The sequence below is a fragment of the Chelonoidis abingdonii genome, chromosome 4, assembly GCF_003597395.2.
Source record: "Chelonoidis abingdonii isolate Lonesome George chromosome 4, CheloAbing_2.0, whole genome shotgun sequence".
Taxonomy (NCBI): domain Eukaryota; kingdom Metazoa; phylum Chordata; order Testudines; family Testudinidae; genus Chelonoidis; species Chelonoidis abingdonii.
This window is the reverse complement of record NC_133772.1, coordinates 50,528,817-50,552,019: the sequence shown is the minus strand read 5'-3', so window position 1 is coordinate 50,552,019 and position 23,203 is coordinate 50,528,817.

Genomic DNA, 23,203 nt, shown 5'->3' with positions numbered 1-23,203 from the left:
ATCACACAATACCAAGAAGAACTCGTCTTCTCTCTTCCAACAAGAGACCAAACCCAAACGACAAGGAACAGAAAATGATGTTTATCCTCTTCGGTCCCGTAGCTTCTCACGCTCGGGACACTAGGGAAGAGTTAAACACAAGAGACGTTCCCTCCCATCTTTCCTCTCTCTTTGCTGACCCCACAATTTCCACTGGTGGGTCCACTAGAAACAAAAAACTAACAGGTCTGGGATAAAAGCATAAACCTTTAATAAACAAGAAGAAAGAATAGAATAGCGTAAAGAGGTTGCATCAGTAACTCTCAGGTTAGCCCAGAGAGGAAATTCTGGGTGGGAGAGAGGTGGGGGGAATGGTTTATTTCCCTTTGTGGTAAGACTCAGAGCCTCTGAGTCTTGGGGTCCCCCAGGGAAGGTTTTGGGGAGACCAGAGTGAGCCAAGACACTGGAAATTTTTGGCTGGTGGAAGCGATATCAGATCTAAGCTGGTAATTAAGCTTAGAGGAGTTTATGCTAGTACCTCATATTTGAACTCTAACGTTTAGAATGAGGAATTATACTATGACAGTACCTCTCACTTAAAAACTACTTGCTTACAAAATCAGACATAAAAATACAAAAGTCACAGCACACTCTCACTGAAAAATTGTGTATTTTCTCATTTTTACCATATAAATTATCAAATAAATCACCACCCCCAGATTGAGAAACACTGGTATAGTATCGAGAGCAGTATAAACAAGTCATTGTCTGTATGAAATTTTAGTTTGTATTGACTTCACTAGTGCATTTTATGTAACTTGTTGTAAAACTAGGCAACTATCTAAATGAGTTAATGTACCCCCCGTAAGACCTTTGCATACCCCTGGTTGAGAACCACTGAATGAGAGAAATTTTGCATCATGACATAGATCTATTGAAGTAAATGGACTTATGCTAATTTATAGCAGCCAAAGATCTGGCCCTGTTTAACATTTAGGTGAAATAATTTGTTTTAATTTGCAATATTTATAAGCTTGCTCTAAAGGAACCAAATTTAAGTTTTAGGTACTTCTCAGTTACATCCTTTCTTCAGACCTCATCCCCCACACAGGCAAGTTTACTCAGTTTCTCCATCTGCAGATGGGGATAACAATACATACATCACAAGAATGTAGTAAGGCATAATTGTGAACCCCTTATTCACACTAGTGAGCAGGTACTTATCGGAGTAATTGGTTCACTGGTCCTTAATGGTTGTAAGTTACTTTAATTTCCTCATGTGAAAGGTGCTGCAGAAATGGAAAGTATTATTTATTTCAATAGCAGCTAAATGAATTTACATTATTAATGTGAAAATATTTAAGTTTTAGATATTCTTCTCAGAAGCCCCAATTATAAGTGCGTGGGAGGGGAGGATTCCAGTCCAAAAGTGTGTGGCTCCTTTTAAATCTCAGCTTTTATACTTTGTTACATGAGATTAGTCATACATGTAAAAAAAGACACATGAACATGGTTTGTTGCAACAGTGAAAATTTAAAAATCAAATACTTTTTTCATATCAGTTCCCTCATACTGATTTTGGCTCTGAGCATCTAATCAAATGCTAAATACCTGTGCCTATGATGATGGTTGCATGTGCTTCGATAATTAGTTTGGCAAGGCCTTCTATATCAAAGTTACACACATTTTTACACAATATCAGGCAAACCAGCTTGGATCTCTCACTATTCATGTCTCTGTACTAATTGTGCTCTGCATCATTTCACAAAAAAGTTATTTAACTGAGCTTGAAATTTGTCATTATACTAAGATTTCTAAAAATACCCTTCTAGAAAAACTTCCATTTGGCTTGCCAGTAAAGAGAAGGACTTTATATAGCTTGTTTGTTTGAACTCGAGGCCCATACAGTCCCTGAAATGACACTGCCTTGGTTACTGTTGTGCCCCATTTCTCACAGTACTCATGATGGGTTAGATTGTCACAGCCCACCTCAGCTACACAAGGGAGTAAATATTATCTTTTCCAAGTAGATAGGGATGCCCTTTTAAAGGAAGGCCCCGGGACAGGTATGGACTGGGGAGTCCCTCCAGTGGAGTAAGAGGTGAGTGTCAGAGGCAATAAGCAGCAGCAGATGTGTCGAGTCTCCATACAGATTATTTTGGTCTCCCAAGATCAATAGGGTTTCTGGACAGCTCCAGTGTGGGCAGTAGGTATAAACCACAGCCTCCTCGCATGGGTTTTACTGCAGCAGAAAGCAATGCCACCTCAGCAGCTTGTGGTTGGCAGTACTTATTATTGCTTAAACAGCTTTCAAGAGACACTCTAAGACATCCAAAGAAACAGGCAGGGAAGCCTTTATAAATAATTGTAAAGCACTGAAACTATCAAAGAAAAGGACTCATCTATATTCAGAGCATGTGTTAGCTCCAGAAGAGACGTTACTTCATTCTGTAGAATCTTCCTATGCATTAGATGCAAAGAGAGAAACGTTTACAGCTAGAGTTGCCAAAGGAGGTAGGGAAACTGCTTTCTTTCTTTTAGTTTCTCCCAAAAATAAATTTACTTTTCAATGTGTTCTCTACGTTTCACTCCTTAATAAACACTGTAAGTTTATAAGGAATCCCCAGCCTGTCTTTCTAGAATTATAAAGAGACCTTGCTGACCAATTGAGTGATTGCAAGAACATAACACATTCAAAACCACCTTCACCAAACAAGGACATTCCACCTGAGAAATAGATTGCAGGCATCATGGAACGGGCCATGCAAATAACCCGAGAGAACCTGCTTCAATACAGAAATAAACGCCCCTCCGAACACACACCCCTAGTTGTTACCTACCACCCCACATTGAAACCCATAAGAGCATCAGCAAGCACCTACAACCCATACTTGATGGGGACCCACATCCTGAAACAAATCTTTCCTGAATCCCCTCTTCTGGCCTTCAAACAACCCCCCAATCTCTCAGACCAAGACACACCAATTCAAAGCAGTACCAGATCCTGTCAGAACAACAGATGCAAAATCTACAGACATATCTCCACTATTACAATGATCAACACCCCCTACAACATACCTTTCAAGATCCATAAGTCCTACACATGCCTATTACAATATGTGGTGCAGCTCATCCAGTGCACTAAATGCCCCAACAACAATTTGTGGATGAAACCAAACAACCATTATGCTCTTGAATGAACTCACACAGGAAAACGATAAAAGACAAAAACACCAGATCACCTGTGGGTGAACACTTCTCACGACGTTATCAGTATGTCTGACCTATCACTCCTCATCCTCAAAAGAAACCTGCACAACACTTTCAGAAGACAAGCCTGAGAACTTAAATTCATCCTTTTGCTAGACACTAACAATCATGGACTGAACAGAGACACTGCATTTATGGGTTATTACAACAATCTGTAACCCACTAAAACCCTCCCCAACTGTCTTCCTTCCCACCTATGACTGGAGGGTTGTTAACAGGGCACTTCACCTTGAATAGTACCTTGAAATGTGCGTTAACTACTTACACTAAACCATCTGTCCCATCTTGTATTTAGCTGTGATATTCCCAGCCCTGAAGAAGAGCTCTGCGTAAAATGGAAAGCTTGTCTCTCTCACCAACAGAAGCTGGTCCAATAAAAGATATTACCTCATCCAGCTTGTCTCTGCAAGAACTGGCTCACTCCTGGTTCACATTATCTTCCAAACAGCTCATGAGGACACTATAATTCCCAGAAAAAACATAGGCAGGGGACTCATGAATATATGTTCATCAGTATTAGAGTAACAATCTGAGTATCTCTTCCTTTTCTCAGAGATTAGTTCTCTCTATTTCAGGTTCTGGACAGGCGTAATGGTTAGTTATTATGTATCATACGGTAGTATCCAGAGGCCCTAGCCAAGACTGGGCACTGTGCAAATACATAGGGGATATCTGTGCAGCAGCTGTGAGCATTCTTCCCAGCGCAGGTAGCAGAGGCCACTCAAAGCACTCTGCTGCCTTAGCCAAAATGTAAGTGTGCCCCCTCCCTGCTACTGTCTCAAACACCACTCTGGTTTGGCCCTGCTGCCTTAGGCAGCTTCCTCATTTGCCTTTAAGTAGCGCAGCCTCTGGCGGGTAGAAAAATGCCCTAGCTCTGCTCAAGGCAGAGCACTAAAAATAGCTGGGGGTAGTATGGGCAACAATTTGAGCTTGTCACCTGAGTACATAGTTGGGTGACTAACCTGAGCTGCTGCCCATGTTGTTACCCCAAGCTACGCTGCTATCTTTAGTGCACCAGCTCAAGCAGAGCTAGCGTGTTCCTGTCTACCCATGGTGGGCGGCCATGCTCCCAGCTACAGTGTAGATCTACCCATAGTCAGAAATAGTACCTGCCCCAAAGAGCTTAGTAAATACTTCAAGGCTGGTTGGAACCTGGATTTCCCATTCCATGGGGAATTCCAAAATGAAAACATAAATAATATCATTCCGCACTGGGAATTCTGAGTTTTCCTGCAAAATAGAAATTCCAACATGTTGTTTAGAAAAGTTGACTTTCAAAAGGAAATTGATGAGGCTCACTGACCTGCCCAGAGATCCACAGCCCTGCTGCCAGGCTCACATCTGTGCAGCTTGAGACAGGATGGCTAGACTCCCTGCTATGGAATGGGGAGCCTAGAATCCCTCAGAGCCTTGGCTTGAGCTGGGGCTTCCAGGGCTGCCAGGCTCTTGGCTCTGCAGCAGCCTGCCAGGTGGAAACCTGGTTGTTATCCATCAGAAGATTCCATGAATTCTACATGTTCCCAGAGAATTGGCATTTTCTGATGGAAAACCATATAAAAACATGAATTAAAATTAGCATCTCTGTACCAAACTACATATACATATACAGTAAGGCTATACAAGTAATCAGCCTCAACATAGCAAAATTACCTATATGATAGGTTTAATGAGTGTTCTTATCTTAAATCTACATTTAAAGCCATGCAGTAAAACCTAAGCATTAAAACAATCCGTTCTTATTTCATCACAAAGCTCCAGGAATGAGCTCCAATCCTTACAGAATTCCTATATCCATTTGCAAGGTATTGGACTTGCAAATGATGGGAATTTTCCCTTTGGTTGAAAATGAAATTTACTGGAGTATGTTTTCTCAAACAAACGTACAGTGTAACTTCATTTGCACCTTGTAGTAGAAAGATATTCAGGAACAAATCAGCGAGAGCATTACTCTTGCTCATTGTGGTATGAAATACCTTCCACATTTTTCCGCATTGTATGTGATAATGTACCGTCTGATATGTGACATCAGGGCATCTAAGTGATATCTCATTAAAGACTTTTTTTGCTGCAGTATTATGAGCAACTTATAGTATATAGTGCTGTGGCTTGTTTAGGTAGCGATATCACTAATTTGTCATTAAATAAACTTCCATTCATTATCACTATTGATCAGGTGTATATCAGTTTTTTGTTACACTTGTCATTCTCTTTGGTGGCTAGATTTAGTCAAATCATGATATTTGAAGAGACTTGTATTTTTGTGTCACTCTCAGACACTTGCAAAGAATTTTAAGAAGAGTTTTCGTCTTGAATTTTCAGTTCATTGAGCTGCAGATAGATGTTCATTCTAATTTAAAACCTATCACATTCTTACAATGGGAGGAAAGACACATCTAGGAAATTAGTCTGTGGTTTTCTTCAATTTGTTCCACACACAACTACTCATCACCAGTATGGCAGCAAAGAGCTGGCACACAGCTACAAATGTCTGTGTTCAAATTAAATATGTATGTCACTGTTATTCTTCAGTTGTGCAATGGTCATGAGGGAAATAGTATTTCTGTCTGATAGCTCAAACCTTACTAACTCCAAAGAAAGCTGTTTCTGCCTTCAAACTTCTTTGTAAGAGAGGACACAACATGATAAGCTGCTTTTCTTTGACTTCCACCAGAACCTCTAGAAAACCAGCCAATATAGCATCCTCTTTGTTCATAGAGAAGAATCTAGACCCAGATTCTCTGCTGGTGTAGATGGGCACAATTCCATGGACTTCAATGGACTTTTGTGCTTTCACACCAGCAAAGAATTTGGCTCATGATAGGTGTATCAATGAAGTGAACTGAAAATATTCAGAAAAGAAATACCAATGATGCTTAAAGAATAATTTGTGAATAGGAGGCTGCTGATGAAGAAGAGTCTGGAGAAAGAAGTTGGAAAGTGAGGGCTGGTCCAAAAACGTTGAAGTCAATGGAAGTCTTTGGATCAGACCCATAGTCTGTAGTTCCCCAATGGGTCATGGGGGATAGATTCCTAGTTGTATAATGGCTGACAAGAATCAAATATATTCTATGTTAAACTGTGCACATATTGTAAATGTAAATGTTTTAACTTTCTCTTTGGACCCACATTTGCTAAGTTCTCCCCATGAGAGTGAAAACAATAAAAATAAAAGGGAACTAGAGTTTTGAATACAAGTGGTTAATGTCAGTCCTACCCCTTGTTTCTAGCATAACTATCCTTATCCTGAGTCTCTCATCATTCTCAGAATTAGAATTTGTAAGTTGCAAGTAAGTTTAATTTATTACACATTTTTCACAGCTGTCAAGCATTTGAAATATGGGTGTGTTGGTTTTTTATATCAATCAATCCTAGAGTTCTTTTGGGGTGTGCTCTTTTTCTTTAATGAATACTTAGAGTAAACACTAAGTAATTCTCTCTCCCTCCCACTCCCTGAAAGGGAGAATGGGCAGCTTTAAGTTACAATATATATGCACCTAATTGTGGTTCAGTCATTTATGCGAAGAGGTAATGGATGATGAAGTTTTTAATACAAAAGGTGTAGGGCATTCTGCATCTGTGAGAAGGGAAATCAAAACAAATCTCCTTTACATAATGCATAAACCATTACTGAATCAAGCACAGGGGTATGAAGGTCCAAGTGTGCTTTAATAATCTGTCTTACAAACAGACCATAATCTGCACAATTAAGCTTCTTGAAGTTGGCAGGATTTTATGCAGTTGGCAGTTTTCCCTTTAAATAAAGGTCAAAAAGAGGGGAATAAATTAACCAATGAATACATTTTAAGGGTATTATGTAATTCCACTGGATGTTGATAATTTTTTTTCCCTACTGTGCTGGTTGGTTCTGAGAGGAGAGATCCACAGTGCAGTTTCTGATCTTGGTTATAAACGGGATCTGAATCTCACCCACAATCTTTAACCTTACAGAATTACAATTTTTCAAAAAAATGTTTGTAAAGATATAAACTAACATTCATTCATGTATGGGCTATCTCTCAATGTATTCCAGTAATCAGACATCAGTGTATGCCTTTGTGTTAACTGCAGTGGGCTGTGGATCAGGCGTTGCTGGTGAAGGTCGCCTGGGAGCTGTGCGTAGTCAGTGGTCATACCCCACTTCTCATCCATCCCTGCCCAGTTTCTGGGTACCACTGGCCCTTTCTGGTACCCCTGGTAGACTGGTGGGGAGCTTGTGCTGCTGTACTCTTACTGGACAGATTTCTTGCCACTCCAAAGAGGGTTCTGCTGGCAAAAGTGACTCATTCTTGGTATTTTTTTTCAGGAATAAAGCATATAATAATTCCACCCAAAGGGAGTATGTATGGTATTGCCACCTTTCTTGATGATGATGAGAAAGTGTTTTCATTTCAATAGGAAGATTCATGAATGAGTCTCCCATCCCTCACTTATCCTTTTGGCAAGTGACCATGCTGCTGGGGCACAGGGGTTTTCATGGGGGGAGAGGGGGAGGATTCTCCTAGGAACCTATTGTTGACATTTTGGCAACACATCACTGAGTGGGTGGCAAAATTTCAGGACGCCCCAAGCTTCTCTGAATTTTCTCACCACTAGCTTTGAATGCAGCTGCCTCCTTAACTCTGTGGACTTTGTGGGGACATCTAGGAATGAATTTGCATTGGCTTGGGTAGGGAAGGGGAATGAGCGAAACTGAGCAGCAGTCTTCGTCAACCAACCTGGGGTAAACCCCTCATGACTGGAGCAAAAGGTGAATGGGAAAAGAAACAACCTGCCTGTTAATCTTTTTCCTTCCCCTGTTGTTGGTTTTTCTCTACATGTTGCTTCGCAAAATACTTGTTTAAAAATTAATTATTTGCAAGATTCTTTTCTGAGTGTGTGAACTGAGAGGCTGCACAGCCTGTGTGCCACACAGATTCTCAAATCCATCAAAGGACTCCATCCAGCTGTCTTACTCTCTGCCATTATGGTGTTTGACTTTCTTGATCTTGTGTATATTGCAGTTAGAGGGTCTAATCAGGAAAGAAATAGTTTCCCCTCCTTTTAAACATGAACACTTTGGACGATTTAATTTCCTAAAGCCACTTAATTAAAATGTGGTCTCACAAAATTACTAAGGAAAACAAATCAGAAAACACGGTTCAGTTCAAAACCTGTTTCTAGAAATCAGACATTGTTTGATTGAGGCAAAAATCTTTTTTTTATGACTTAGCAGGTGTTAAATTTGTGTTTACTGAGTTGTAATTTAAAATGACACTTTAACTTATTATTTTAAGCAAATCTCTAATAGAAAAATATTTTTTCTCTGTATTTTTAAAATGCAACTTGATTCCTATGCAACCTACACACAGACCCAATAAAAAAGAACGAATATTTGCTGCTGATGTGTGGAATATATTTTTTTTAAATCGCACAATGGATTAAGAATTAAACTAGAAACAAGATGGCGGGAAAATCCCTCAGAGCTGTAATCAAACAGCCATTCCAACAGCTGAAACATGTTATTACATCTTTCAGCTGATTTATTGTACCCAAAGAGACTTCATAATCATCCTCAGTATTAAAACAAGGGGAATAGAGGCACATTTCAATAACAATGATTGTTGTTTGGAGAATGCCAATCATGTCTAAGAGTGTTATTTACGTCAGACGATATGTAGATATTGTGCCTCCAAGCCTGTTCCTGTTCTTTTTTGTTCTGTGAGTTACACAAGTGAATGTTAGGAAATGTTGACAACTAGCTAAATATAATAACGAGGAGTTCTGCTAACTTTCTTTTTGTGGGGGGAAGAAATCTAAGCCACAAAAGGAATGCATTCTGCTCCTAGTCTAGGGACTAGGGAAAAACTGCTCTGAATATTTCAGAGCTATCTTCTATTTTAAAGGTGGGAGAAATCAAATCTATGTACTAATTTAAATTTGTGTTTTAAAAAAAATCGAATATGGAGACAATAAAAGACAGGATTGTGAAAAACAGATGGGGAGCAATGGAATTTATTATGAGAGATGTGAGCTTTACTTTGTGTTATTTTCTAACATGTAGTTTTATTTTTGTTGGTGTCTGTCACAAATCCTAAAATACCATTACAAAGTTAGCAGATGGTTTCCAAGTATTCATACCTGATAAAGCCTCCTGGGTGATCAAGCACTGAAAAATCAATATATTTTTCAACTTTCAATGGCTAGCTATTCAGTTTCATTACATCTTGCTATTCCTCCATGGCTACTGTGATATGGACACTTACTTCACCATTGCATTAAGCTCTAATCTCCGAACCGGCTGATACAGGCAGTTAATGAATAGCTATAGTACCACTCTGTATGATTCACAATTCTTCTCATCTCAGTAGGATGTTTCAAGTGTGGTGATTTTATGTTTAGTAACACCCCCACTTCTTCCTCCCCTTTTAACACACACACACACATACACACACACACACTGCTCCTGTTATTTTCTACCTTTTTGAATCTCGAAAGGTCAAAAAACAATGAGTAGATGTAAATTTTACCAAAGACATTTTGATATATAAATTGGAAGAACTGAATCTTTAAAACGAATACTATCTGTAAATCCCCTTAGGTTAACATAAGCCTGGTAGATGATGGTATGGGCCAAATTCTCTATTTGACTGAATAGAAATACAACTAGGGATGTGCCTCTCAAATGTCCTAGTCCCAAAGTTGCCCATGGTCCTCACAAATGTGATGTCCCCTCCCTCTCATTGTTAAAAGATTATTTAAATCAGAAATAAAGAATCACAAGGCTGAGGTTATAGAAAGCAACAAAAGGGAATTAATTCTGCATGAATAATAATTTTTTGTACCTAACTTGGGGTTATCATGACATACTGCATCCTGTAGTTGGGCCTTGGAAGGGTGTCAGGTATGCCTAGGGAACAGTTTACCCCACTATCCCTTGCAAACATTTCAACACTCGCATGTAGTATACATTATGGGCCAGATTTACAAAATGGGGCCTCTCTTTTTGCACCTCCAATTTGTAGGCAGAAATAAGTACCAGTGAAATTGTGTGTATACATGTATATGTATACATAATATGCATGTGCATATTTATGCATGTATACCTATAAGATATATATTATACCAATTTATTCTTTTTCATTAGAGGTTAAAGGTTTCCTGGAGTGTTGCCATGTGTGGGGCTTTGTTTTAAAGCCATGAGGCAAAAACCATTGAGACACACTCAGCTTATTTTATTTGCACCCAGGCACCATGACATTGCCAAGCCTGGGGTACCTGGAAAACCCATTTAGTTTGATTAAGGCATATCTTAAAATTCAGACATGGGACTGGACCAATCCAAAGTGCAGGAAATGAGAACTTCTTAGTTGAAAATAGAAACATAAATATAAATAACACGAATATTTCTACTCAGTTGCATGCAAAATGAGAATGAATCTTTCTGTGTGCCATGGCTTTGTTTGGAAAGGATTGTTACTAATTAGTCAGAGTCCTTAATATCATCTTTATGTGCTTGACAATTTTTAGGGGGCTGATACAGTTATCTTCCCACGTGATGATTCCAAGTTGCATTCATTCCATACCAATGACTGCAACGACAACGATACACCAGTAGCACTGAGCTGCAAAATGATACCGTGCATCTGAACAATTGCAATTCAACTCCACCTGCAGGATATGCCCTACTTCGAGGATGTCCTCTCTCATGATATTAAGTGTTTAAAAAACTATTTATTGCACTGTGTATAATGGGTTTTTTTCTGTCTGATGAAATGCTGAGAGTTCCAACTTTAAAGGCTGGCCTCTGCCATGATCCCTTGCTTTCATTCTCAGAGGTGGATTTTAAATGATTAGGGTTGGTGTGAATTTGTCAGTAATGTAATTACTACTTTTTTGTACACCAGAGCCCTCTCCACAGCTGGGCAGCAGGTATTCTGCCTCTGCTACCTATAAACAGAGACCAAATAGCTTCAGAAAAATAGAACTGTGTCATCTCAAGGCAGTTTTATTAACATCTGAAGTGCACAATTGTGCCATATCACACCCTAGCCCATGCTAGAGCCCATTCATTACCCTGCTACATGGCTGGATTTATGCCGGCGGAAGTCCTAGCTAAAAAAGCTTTTGTACAATGATTAATTGACCTTAACAAGTTTAAGGATGCTTATTTGCACACAGTTATGAAGTGTTGCAATATGTCACAAATGAGAGTGGCTTCTATTATAAACATAATGGCATAAACAGTGAAAGCTGGTTATATTTCCTTAAAAGTTCATTGCAGGGAAATGGGGAAGCTTGAGAAGCTAAACAAATCCAGGCAATAATGGAAATGTAGCATGAAATTACTTCTGTAAACAACAGCCATTCATTATCTGAACATTTTTCATAAGAGAATAGGCAGAGGAGTGTTGACGTTAAAGGGTGTATGGGTGGAGGGTGGACTGTGAATTTCAAGAGAGGTCTTCCAGCCTTACACAGACAGACGTACATCTGTTTAAAAAATATGTAAAGCATTGATTGATTCCCCTGAATATTAACAATCCATGCCATTTTCTTCATTAACTTCTGAGTGAAACACAAAGAAAGGTATATTTGATTTAAGGAGAAAAGAAGGGAGTACTATTTAATGTTGATTTGGTGTAGTGAATAACCCCAGAGAGAAATGTAAATACCAGGCTGCAATAACATGACAGCACACTAATCATATTTACAAACTATATTAAATCTGTCCATTGTGCTTGCCTGGCTGTGGATTGGCTCGATTGTAATTGTCATTGTAACCAGTGTTGGCTTATGGGAGAATTTAACTGCAGTGATATAAGGTGAGTGCTAGGCTGATTATTACTTTATTATTACCCGGTTTATGTTTATTAAAACAATTTGTCATGCAGAACAGGAATGGGGGAATGGGAACATTAAATCGTGCTGTACTCAACCTGAAGAAATGAGTTACAATGAAATTAATGGCAGGCAGGCCACAGCTGACACTTGTAGCAGTGTGGAGCAGCTACACACTGGTTCATTTCATTTGCTGATCGTTTCTTGTTAGGGTCACGCCATTAAACTTACATATTGAGAACTACTGAAAATCTGAAGCAATGAAGGTAAAGTTTATGAAGCAAAAGCAGGGTTTTTTCCCTGCTGCTAATGCATTCCTTTCAATTATTACAGAAATCAGGAATGCAGATTGAAAGTTTAAATCATACTGAGTTATTAAAGAAGAGTGTAGGAGTGAATGTCCTTCAATTTTACAGAGGCTTCGAGAGCTGAGAAAGAGCTGAGTTTAGGCTAAAGTGAGGCCATTCTCTAAAGGCTTTGAGCAAAGAGAACAGTGAGAATACTGGTATGAAAGGTCTCATAACAAGTTTAATAAAAGCTGCTTTATTTTCTTTCCCTGAAACTCAAGGGGTCTTTATTTGATATCTTCAAATTTATTTCAATCCAAATCTTCATTATTTTAAAGGAGAGGCAGAAAGCAATGACCATGGGAATAAGACTGAACCTCATAGAATTCAGCAAAGAGACATAGTGACATACCTTCCCCTTCCCTCCCCCCATGACACAATTACTAAAGAAATTAAAAGTGTCAGGCTTTATGTGCTTCAGCTCCACAGAAGAAATTTGGCCTCCTGATGAAACATCATTGTACATGAAAAAGTAATACCATGTCCTTGTTTCCCATTATACAACAATGTTAAGGAGTCTACTGGGGTGATTATTAAGGATTTGTGAAGTACAATAGATGTTGAAGATTAAATCTAAGCATTAGCAATTAGTACTTCTTTTTTTTTAAAGTATTTATTAGTCTAGCTGTTTAAAGCAATACAAGTCTATTGCTGAAATTACAAAAGAGTGGGCCTTATTCTCTTCTGCTTTACATCAGTTTATGCTTCTGTAATTCCATTGAAGTCTGTGGAATTACTCCCGATTTACACCACTGTGAGATGAGGATCAGGCCCTTTGTGTGTGTTTATTTCTTAAACTGGGATCATATTCCATGCCTCCAGTTGAGAAGCTCCGTGCAGCATAGGGGATTTAGTCACACACTGTCCGTTTACCTGCCCTGGTTTGAGAAGCTTAAGATTTGGGTCAAATTTTCAGGAGCTCAGCATCTAGTCAGTTCAATGAGTTATCTAAATGGGAAGTGAGCTCTTTGGAAAATGCTACCCTAATTGTGTGCATTCAGCACTTTTGAAAATCGCTATCTGAAAGCAGGTTCCGTCCGTAGCCAGGTTCCATTGTCACAATGGAATGGAGAATTCAAGAATAAAGCTACTTAAATTGTGTATGTTCACATCTAGGTATGAAGGTGATGGGTGCATTATACATATAACAGACAGACAGATACCTGTACATTCCCATGTATTATGTGCTTGTCTGTGTTTTCATCTGCATTCATTTAAAAGAAAACAAATATTCCCATTAATGTTTAAGAGCTAAGAATTTGTTAATTTCTGTTTGCCAAATAGGCCCTTACCTAGTCCAATGGACCCATGATACAGTATGTTTACAAATAGCGTTATCCTCTATCTTTGTGATTAACATTAATGTAGCACTCAGAGGCCTCAGTAAGAATTCATTTAGTCCCTGATTCAGCAAAGCAAATAAGCACATGCTTAAGTCGGTGCCAGAAGGTGACTGCCCTGTTCTGTTAATTTCCTCTGAAGCATTTGGCATTGGGCACTATCCGAAGACAGTATGACTAGTATGGCCATTCCTATGTTCTTACGTTCAGTGAACTTCAGGTAAAATATTTCTTTAAGTGCTCTGCTGAATTGGGGCCCATGTTATTTATGCACATATGTCACTGGCATCAAGGGCAAGGGTGGAATATGGAATTTTGAGGAGTATTTATCACTTGAGTAATTGATGACAACAACATTTGACACATATATGGTGCTTTACAGATTGAAAATGCAGCATAAACATTAAGTAAATGAGGGTTACATGTGCATATAAGATATTCAAGCCATTATCCTCCACCGTGCTAGTGCAGTCCCTGTGTATCTGCACTAAAATGTGAATACTCCTCTTTGTTGTAAAATCTTTACTGCCCACATGAAGTATCAGCTTCCCTGGAAAAACCAGACTAGCCATTTTTCATGCTGTTTCCTGTGTACCCAAAGGCTTTAGTCTACATTACGGATTAATGGTCTGCTAAGTTTCAGTTTATTAAGAAAAAAAGAAGCTGATTTTTGTTACAGGAGTGCAAAATGACCATCAAAAGCCAGAACATTTCTAACTAACTCCTGGACTGCTAACGTGGCCAAATGTGTTATATGCAGTTTCCTAATGGAAGGCCCAATAGTGCCACCCATGCACAGACCCAGATCCTTAGTTGGTGTGAATTAGCCTAGCTCCATTAACAGCAGGGAATCAAGGGTGAAGTCCTGGCCCATTGCAGTCAATGAGGACAGGATTTCACTTCTGGTATTTGAGGAGCACCTTATTCTGAAAGCAATGCCATTCATTTTAGATGTCAATGAGGCTGACTGCAGAACCAGATAGTACTTGAATCAGGATGAGCTCTACCCTGACATCTGGTGGTGAATTATGGGAAGTGTGGAAAGAATTTCAGGGAGTGTGGAAAGGAATTTCATGTATTTGCATTGGCACACCCACCCCACCTAGCATAGCCCACGACAGCCTGGGATGGTTATTTCGACAGCTCTGGGATCCCCAATTTCTTTGTTGTTGGGGCAGGAGGAATAAAGTGTTGTCACCCTGATTATATGAATGAGGAACTATGAGACTGCTTTATGACAGAGATGACTCAACCTCAAATTAAGTAGTACTTGCTAGACAAGGGACATGAGCTTTCAAAAACCCAGTGAACTTGAGAGAGGTGGGGACTGTGGTGTATGATGGTATGGGCCCCTTTTGAGGGCCTGGAACACCAATTGCACATCCTCCTCTCTCCACTGTTAAAGAGTAGAGCTAATTTTAATTCCATTAGGAGTCCATCTAGAGGTGGCTGAGCTGAATTCACGTTGGGCCAATGGTGCACCAGCACCGGGGCTCCCCTACTATAAGATATGCTATCACTAAAAGAGCTGAGCTGAGATCACTGAACACTGTGTTAACTAGTGGGGGAGCCTGAAGACCTATCGCTAAGTGGCTGGCAGAGCGGAGCAGTTTGCAGCATGTTGGAGCAGCCCATGGAACAGTGAGTGGAGTGAAGCAGTTTGCAGGGACGGCTGGCGTGGCTCACAGGTCAGCTGGAGGAGCAGCACAGCTGGTGTAGTGGAGCTGGTCTTGGTGAAGGCTGCAGCAGAACTCCACGGAGAGGCAGAGCAGTTGGGCCTGGCCCATGTAAGGTGCCCCTTAACACCCTGTGTGGGGCCCCCCCATTTCCACCCAGTCTGGGGGGGTAAAACTCTGCAGATAAACTTTTGAACTCTGGGGTAGCACTGACCAGAGACTTTCAGGTTGTTAGGCTTTCGGGTGATTGGACTTAAGACCCTAAAGGGGAAAGGACATTGCCAAATGTACTTGGAGGTGGGTTTTTGCTTATGGTTTGTGTTATAATCTTGTCTGTGGTGTTTCTCCAATGTGATGCCACATTGTTTCCCTCCTTTATTAAAAGGATTTTGCTACACTCAGACTCCGTGCTTGTGAGAGGGGAAGTATTGTCTCCTAGAGGCACCCGGTGGGGTGGTATGTAAGTCTCCCAAGTCACTGGATGGGGGCTCGAGCCGGTTATGCATTGTGTTATTGAAACGGAACCCCTGGATACTGAACCTGGCCCTTGTTGCTGCTAACTCAGAGGAGCAGAAGGGTTACATTAGGAAGGGTGGCAGAATGGGGCCCTGGAGAGATACATTGCTTCTCTGCTGCAATGTATGGTTTAGGTTTCACCCTGAGAGAAAATATTTATACCTGCTTTACACTAACTCCTGATAGTTGTGACACAACTTTCTGTAGCAGCATCAAATGCTGCTGTATTCACACTGTGTCTTCTTGATTGGATGCTTCTCTGCTATTCAGAAAAGTGCTTTGGAATCACCTCACATACACGGGGAAGTTTGGACCGAAAAAAAGTTCTGTCGTTCATTGAAAGAGGAAAACAAAATCAAAGGAAATGTCAAATAGCACTTCTCTACTGGTTAGGATCAGCATCATCCAGGAGCGATTTCATTGTTTCTTAATTAAAAGTTTAAGACCTTAAGCCTTTGACCTTGTTCTCTAACTGAACACATAAAAGCAAAATGGTTTGCTTCCTTAATCTCACTTCATGTCATTGCCCTCTGATGAGAGAGAATCCTCTTGGTACCTTTGATTTGTCATTGAAGCAAAGAGGAGGTCTCTGCACACTGCTTGCTCCCATCTCCAGTGGTAAGTCTGCTGGCTGCCTGACAAAGTTTTACTTGCTATCTTTAGCCTTCTCTCTGGAGCATCCAGTGCATCAGGACAAGAGGGATCCCAACCCCAAAGCTTCATTTTGGACCTGTTAACTGTAACTACTGATGTCGTTTACAAGGATAAACCCTTTAAGCCATGCCACAATAGACACAGAAAGAACACTGGGGTAATTCCCTTTGGACAGCACAGATTGGTGTTCAAGTTATTGAAAATCTGTGTAGCTCATTTTCTCTTTTGTCATACTTAAAAAATCCATGAAGTTTGGCTGAGTGCAAACAATAAGCTTTTATTGTTGCTGCCCTTCTTCATAAATGTGTAACCTTCTGGGACCATCAGAAGAGCCTTTGGTACAACAAATTAAAAGTCTCTAAACTTTCTTTATGTCTCCTTGGACATTTTGCAGACCTGCAAATATCCAGCAGCAATCAATATAATGCTGTCTAATACTTTAAGGCAAACTGGCAGTTCCTGAGAAAGAGAGCACAGCACAGCTATACTATAGTTAGGCAGGTTTCCTGTCAGGGTCACAGAGGAATATAGCCAGTTAGCTGGCACAATAAACTGTGTACAGTAGAACCTCAATTACAAACTCCAGGGTCAATTGAAAACAGCCAGACACATTGCTTTTCAAAATCTGGCAAATATCCTTTCTACCCTGCTCTCGAGGTGTTTTTAATCCTTTTCTTTTTTCTTAACTCTTATAGTTACAATACAGTACTTATAACTTGGGTCCTAGGGATTTATTTATCTTGATTCCATGCTATTTTGCATGCCACTGTTTTTGTGGTCCCCTACCGTCTTCCATTAGGTGTTTGCAGCATTTACAAATCTACATAATAAACATATACTTTAGACCCAGCAGAGTGACTTCAAGAGTAACTTTTTGACCACCTCTTACTTTTTTTTTTTTTTTACCTTGGTGATGTAATTTGCCTGTACCATCCCAGCATACCCTTAATTCTATCTCTGGGAAGGGTTTTTGTACTCTCTTCCTTTTGTTAAGGCACATTACATTGTATTGTTGGACCTTTGCTTATTTGTTCCTTACCAATGAAGTAGTCCCCTCCCTGCATAATTTCAGGACTCTTTTTAAAGGAGCTGTGCACAGAATATCACACCACTGGCCAAAGATGTGGAAAGTCATAGGCCAGCTAAGACCACCTGCTGGCCTGCTGACTTCGCTGCTAGGCAACTAACATAGTCTCAGCTACAGAACCCTGGAACTGCCTGATTGGCTGCAGAATCAGCAGCCTAATTTATAAGCCCAGCAGCAACAGCAGAGCATTGGCTGCTCAATGCACATGCCTGTGGATTCTTTGCCTTTCTGTGCTCATATTACTCCTAGACCTGCTCCACCCTAGACCCTGCTCTGCCCCCTGGTCTTGTTCCATTCCTGCCCCAGCCTTGCTCCTGACTCAGAACCAGCCCTGCTCCTGCCTTCCCTGATTCCAGTTGACCTGGTTCTGACCCTAGGCTGTGTTTACTGGCTTTGACTCTGTTTCAACCCTTGTCTCTGGCATTTGAACTTTGACTCCAGTTCTGACCTCCTACTGTGACCACTAGGCCTGACTCCTGCTCTGACCACTAAGAACAAGTAAACAATTTTGCATTTTTTGTCCCTGTTGTTTTGCTAAGCAGTTATACACAAATGAATAAGCTGCTTTTGCATCCACCAGTAAAAGTAAGAATACATTTAAACATCTCTTGCTATTGAAACCCTCACCACTCCCTGGTAAGCTGGGAATAGATTTTTGCAATTGCTCATGCAAAAATGTGTATGTGTAATAATCTGTGTGTGCAGTTATATTGATTGTGTGCACAACTGCATTAATAGAGCACTTAAATGAGAGCTTAGGATCACAAAGTGGAACAGCTAGTTGCACTGCTTGTGCCACCATGGAAATTTCATGCGCAAGCTATGCACACATGCCTCTTTGAAAATCCGACTCCTAGTGCAGCGATCTGAGGAATCCATCATAAGAATATAAGATAGTTTGCATTGGGTCCAGCCAATGGTCCATCTAGCCTGTTCTCTGAGTGGCCAGTGTCAAATGCCTCAGAGGGAATGAACAGAACGCAGCAATTTGGAGTGATCCATCCCCTGTTATACAGTCCCAGATTCTGTCAGCAGGAAGTATAGGGACATCTGTAGCATGGGGTTGTGTTCCTGATCATCTAATGGACCTGTCCTCTATGAACTTATCTAATTCTTTTTTGAACCCAATTATACTTTTTGGCCTTAACGAAATCCCATTGCAAGAGGTTGACTATATAGTGTGTAAAGAAGTACTTCCTTTTTTGTGTGTTTTAAACCTGCTGCTTATTAATTTCATTGGGTAATTCCCTAGTTCTTGTGTTCTGTGAAGGAGTAAATAACACTCCCCTATTCACTTTCTCCACATCACTGATGATGTTATAGATCTCTACCATATCCCCCCTTTGTCGTCTCTTTTTTAAGATGAACAGTCTTTTTTAATCTCTCCTTGTAGAGAAGCTGCTCTAATCATTCTTGTTGCCCTTCTCTGTACTTTTTCCAATTTTAAAGTATCTTTTTTGAAATCAAGTGACCACACCTGCATGCAGTATTCAAGATGTGGGCATACCATAGATTTATATAGTGGCAGTATGATATTTCCTGTCTTAATATCTAACCCTTTCCTAATGGTGCCTAACAGTCTGTTACCTTTTTTGACTGCCACTGCACATTAAGTGGATGTTTTCAGGACACTATCTGCGATGACTCCAGATCTTGTTCTTGAGTGGTGGGAACTAATTTAGACTCCATTATTTTGTATGTATAGTTGGGATTATGTTTTCCAATGTGCATTACTTTGCGCCTATCAACACTGAATTTAATCTGCTGTGTTGTAACCCAGTCGCCCAGTTTCATGAGGTCCTTTGTTACTCTCACAGTCAGCTTTGGACTTAACTATCTTGAGTGATTTTGTATCATCTGCAAATTTTGCCACCTCCCTGTTTACCCCTTTTTCCAGATCATTTATGAATATGTTGAATGGGACTGGGCCCAGTACAAACCCCTGGGAGACACCGCTACTTACCTCTCTCCATTCTGAAAACTGACCATTTATACCTACCCTTTGTTTCCTACCTTTTAACCAGTTACTGATCCATGACAACACCTTCCCTTTTGTCTCAGGAATGCTTAGTTTGCTTAAGAGTCTTTGGTGAGAGAAGTGTCAAAGGCCTTCTGAAAGACCAAGTATGCTATTATCAACGGGATCACTCTTGTACATATGCTTGTTGATGCCTTCAGAGGATACTTATAGATTGGTGAGGCACAGTTTCCCTTTACAAAAGCTGTGTTGACTCTTCCCCAATGTACGGTGTTCATCTGTGTGTCTAATCATCTAGTGGTCCACATTATTGCAATATCTATATATGGAGACCGTGGGCCAAATTCTCTGCTTCCACAATTGAAAAAGTCAATGAAGTTATGTCTACAGAGAATTTGACCCAAAGCTGGTCTCAGTTTACAACTTTATAGTAAGGACTGCAACTTTATCTACTAGGGCCTGATCTGAAGCCTGTTGCAATAAATATTAAAAGATAACCATTGACTTCAATGGACTTTGCATCAGCCCCATTGTATCCTTATCTCTTTACTTATTGCTGGCATACCTCTACCTAAAGTCTTGAGTTCTCTGAAGCTCTGCAGGTTAAGCTCTCCTTCATTTATGTGCTCAGACTTAATTTGATTCAGAGACAGACTGGCTGCTCTTCTAAGGAAGTGGTCATTTTTCTTAAGAGGCTTTTATATTTAGATAAAATTCCCGGAGGGGGCAGGCAGCAGTGGTTGGCTGCTGGAAGTTGCAATGTAGTTTATTACAATACCATCCCAGGCAGACCACACTACCAAGGGCAAAGATAGCATGGGATTCCCCAACTCTTTGCTTATCAGCAGGCCTCCAAAAGGGCAACAAAGCCTAAAGCTGGAGGAGTAACTTCAATGCTCAGACCTTGTATAGGTGTTCAGCTGGATTTAATGTTAGTTTTCCTGAAAAATCTTATATATATATTGCAATAGAGATTTTGTGGCTTGAATGACAAGTTTAGGACAGTAGTCTCAAAAGCTGCCACAACGATTGTAAGATTGATTTAAGAGTATGGGAAAACCATGGTAGCATCTTTTGAGGACTTAACATAGGGAGAGAATGACTGTAGCAAGATTTCTGGAAGCTTAGGGAGGTTTCTTGGCAATCATGAAGAAGACAAATCGGGGTGGAAATAAAAACCACCCCTTTTTCTCTCTTTCCTAACTTCTTGGTCTCTTTCTGTTTGGATGGTTGTATATTGAATAATCATATGCCACCCACTGGAATAAATGTAACAGATGTTTACATATCTGAGGGTCTGATTTTCAAAAATAGGTTAATGCAATTACATGTGCAAAAATTCACACCTAGTTTACAGGTACAATTACTGTGAGCATGTGTGTACAAATTACACAGTTATACAGGCAATGTGTAAATGGGCAGTGACCCACAAAATGATCTGAGATGTGCATGCAGCTGAGTAGGGGTCTGTGTGCGTGTATGTGTGTGTGAGAGCAAATTAGGGTTACAATAGCACAAACATCTTTGGGCACCCAGATTTTAAAGTGCAGTCCACAAATGGCTTTTGCTTTACCTGGCTTATAATTACAGTTCATTACTTAAAACTTTTCTACTGAAAAATTTCAGTACAGAATAAATTACAAAATTGCTTCCGAGAAAAAGTTAAAGCATATGGTAAGGAACAGTTTGAATAACTCACACACTTTACTAGTTTCTAAGTTAACCGTAATCACTCCTTGGAAAGACATGGGTTTTGCTGTAGATTCCTGCTCAATGTGCAGGTGATGACAAAATAATTAAAATATAAGCCTGGATAAAGAATGAGATAATACTGCAAATGTTATAGTATCATCCTGCAAATTGGTGGTACCCAATCACCTGTAATATTGCGATCATTTTGGTCACCCTATCTCTAAAAGGGTGTAGAAGAAATTGAAGGGGTTTGGAGATGGTTAATTAGAAAATTAGGGTGAAATCCTAGCTCCACTGAAATCAATAGCAAAATTCCCATTGACTTCCAGGAGGCCAAGATTTTGCCAATGGAGAGGTTGCCATATTAAGCAAGATTGAAGCTGTTTAGAAGAGGGGACATAACGGGCTACAAAATAAAGAATGTCACAGAAGAGATGTTCCCAATTACCTTCCCTTTTCCATGATACAAGATGGTGACATTCAATTAAACTGAAAATCAATAAATCTAAAATAGATAAAAGATTTTTTTGCACAGCTTATGGAACTCATTGCAACAAAATTTAACTGAGGCCAACAGCTTAGTATGATTCAAAAAGGATTCGAGTTTTATATGGATAATCAAAACAGTCACTATTATATTAAGGAGATAAAACTTTTCATGCTTCAGGGCATAAGCCAACCACTGAGGGGGCTTTAGAAGAAACTTCCCCTCTGGGTAGTTTTAATTCTATAACTGTCCACTGTAGCATTTAAGGTAACTTCCTCCAAATTGTCTAGTACAGGCCACTGTCAGAGACAAGATACTTCATTAGCTGCCGTATGGCAGTTCCTGTGTTCTTAAATAATGTATTACATTGGGTTTAGGTGAGGAGGCCTCACAGAAAAAGAAATGTGGAAGCTGATGACAGACATCTTGATAACTGACCTCCTAGTGAAATGAAATCACAGCCCAAAGGACCTGGGCAACACAAGTAATATTACAATATTTTGTCGGGCAGTCCCACCACTTGATTAATCTGTAAGAAATGTCACCACTACCAATATAATCACTTTACAATCCCAACTTCCACAATGACAAAATTCCAAAACCATGAATTTAAATTATTTGTATTCATGTGAGTGGGAGAGAGATTTTTTAGAATCACTGCAGCAAGGTATGGATGATGCATGAAATGAAAAAAATCCTATCCCATGCAAAGGGAATACCAAAAGTGTTATGCAGCCTGCACTGCACTTTTGAATGTGTGTTATCTGGTGTCAGGTATTTATGTTTTTTAAATGCACCCAGGCATTAGCCCATGTATAAAAGCAGATGAAACACAAAACGGTAGAAGACAAATCAAATAAGATTTGCCCTGAAAATACACACAAAATAATGATTGAATAGGGTTTCTTACCCTTTTCTTTCTTGCAAGTGACCCTGAACATACAGGGTCAGATCCTGCTCCAGATTAAGCCAGTGACAATATACTCATTGGACCAGATCTTTAGCAGGTATAAATCAATGCAGCACCAGACTGGCATCTGGCCCTTTGGATTTCAGTGGCAAAACTTCTGCTCTCAGCAGCAGATCTTTTGGCCTTTGTACTTGAAACAGACTGAATTGATGTGGGTATGTTGGTTGGTTACTTGGTTTGCTGATTTGTGGTTTGAAGCCTAATATAATGGCTAAGGCTTTTTCTCCTGGGTTTGAAGAGCGCCTGGGACTACATCCTGTGCATATTGAGATTTCGCACTATGGTCCTCAGCTACTTTTGAAATTTAATCTGCATCTCTTCTGGTGAAGAGAAGGATAAAACAATTAGAGGTAAATTTGTTTGAGATGCCACAGGATGCTTCTGCCATAT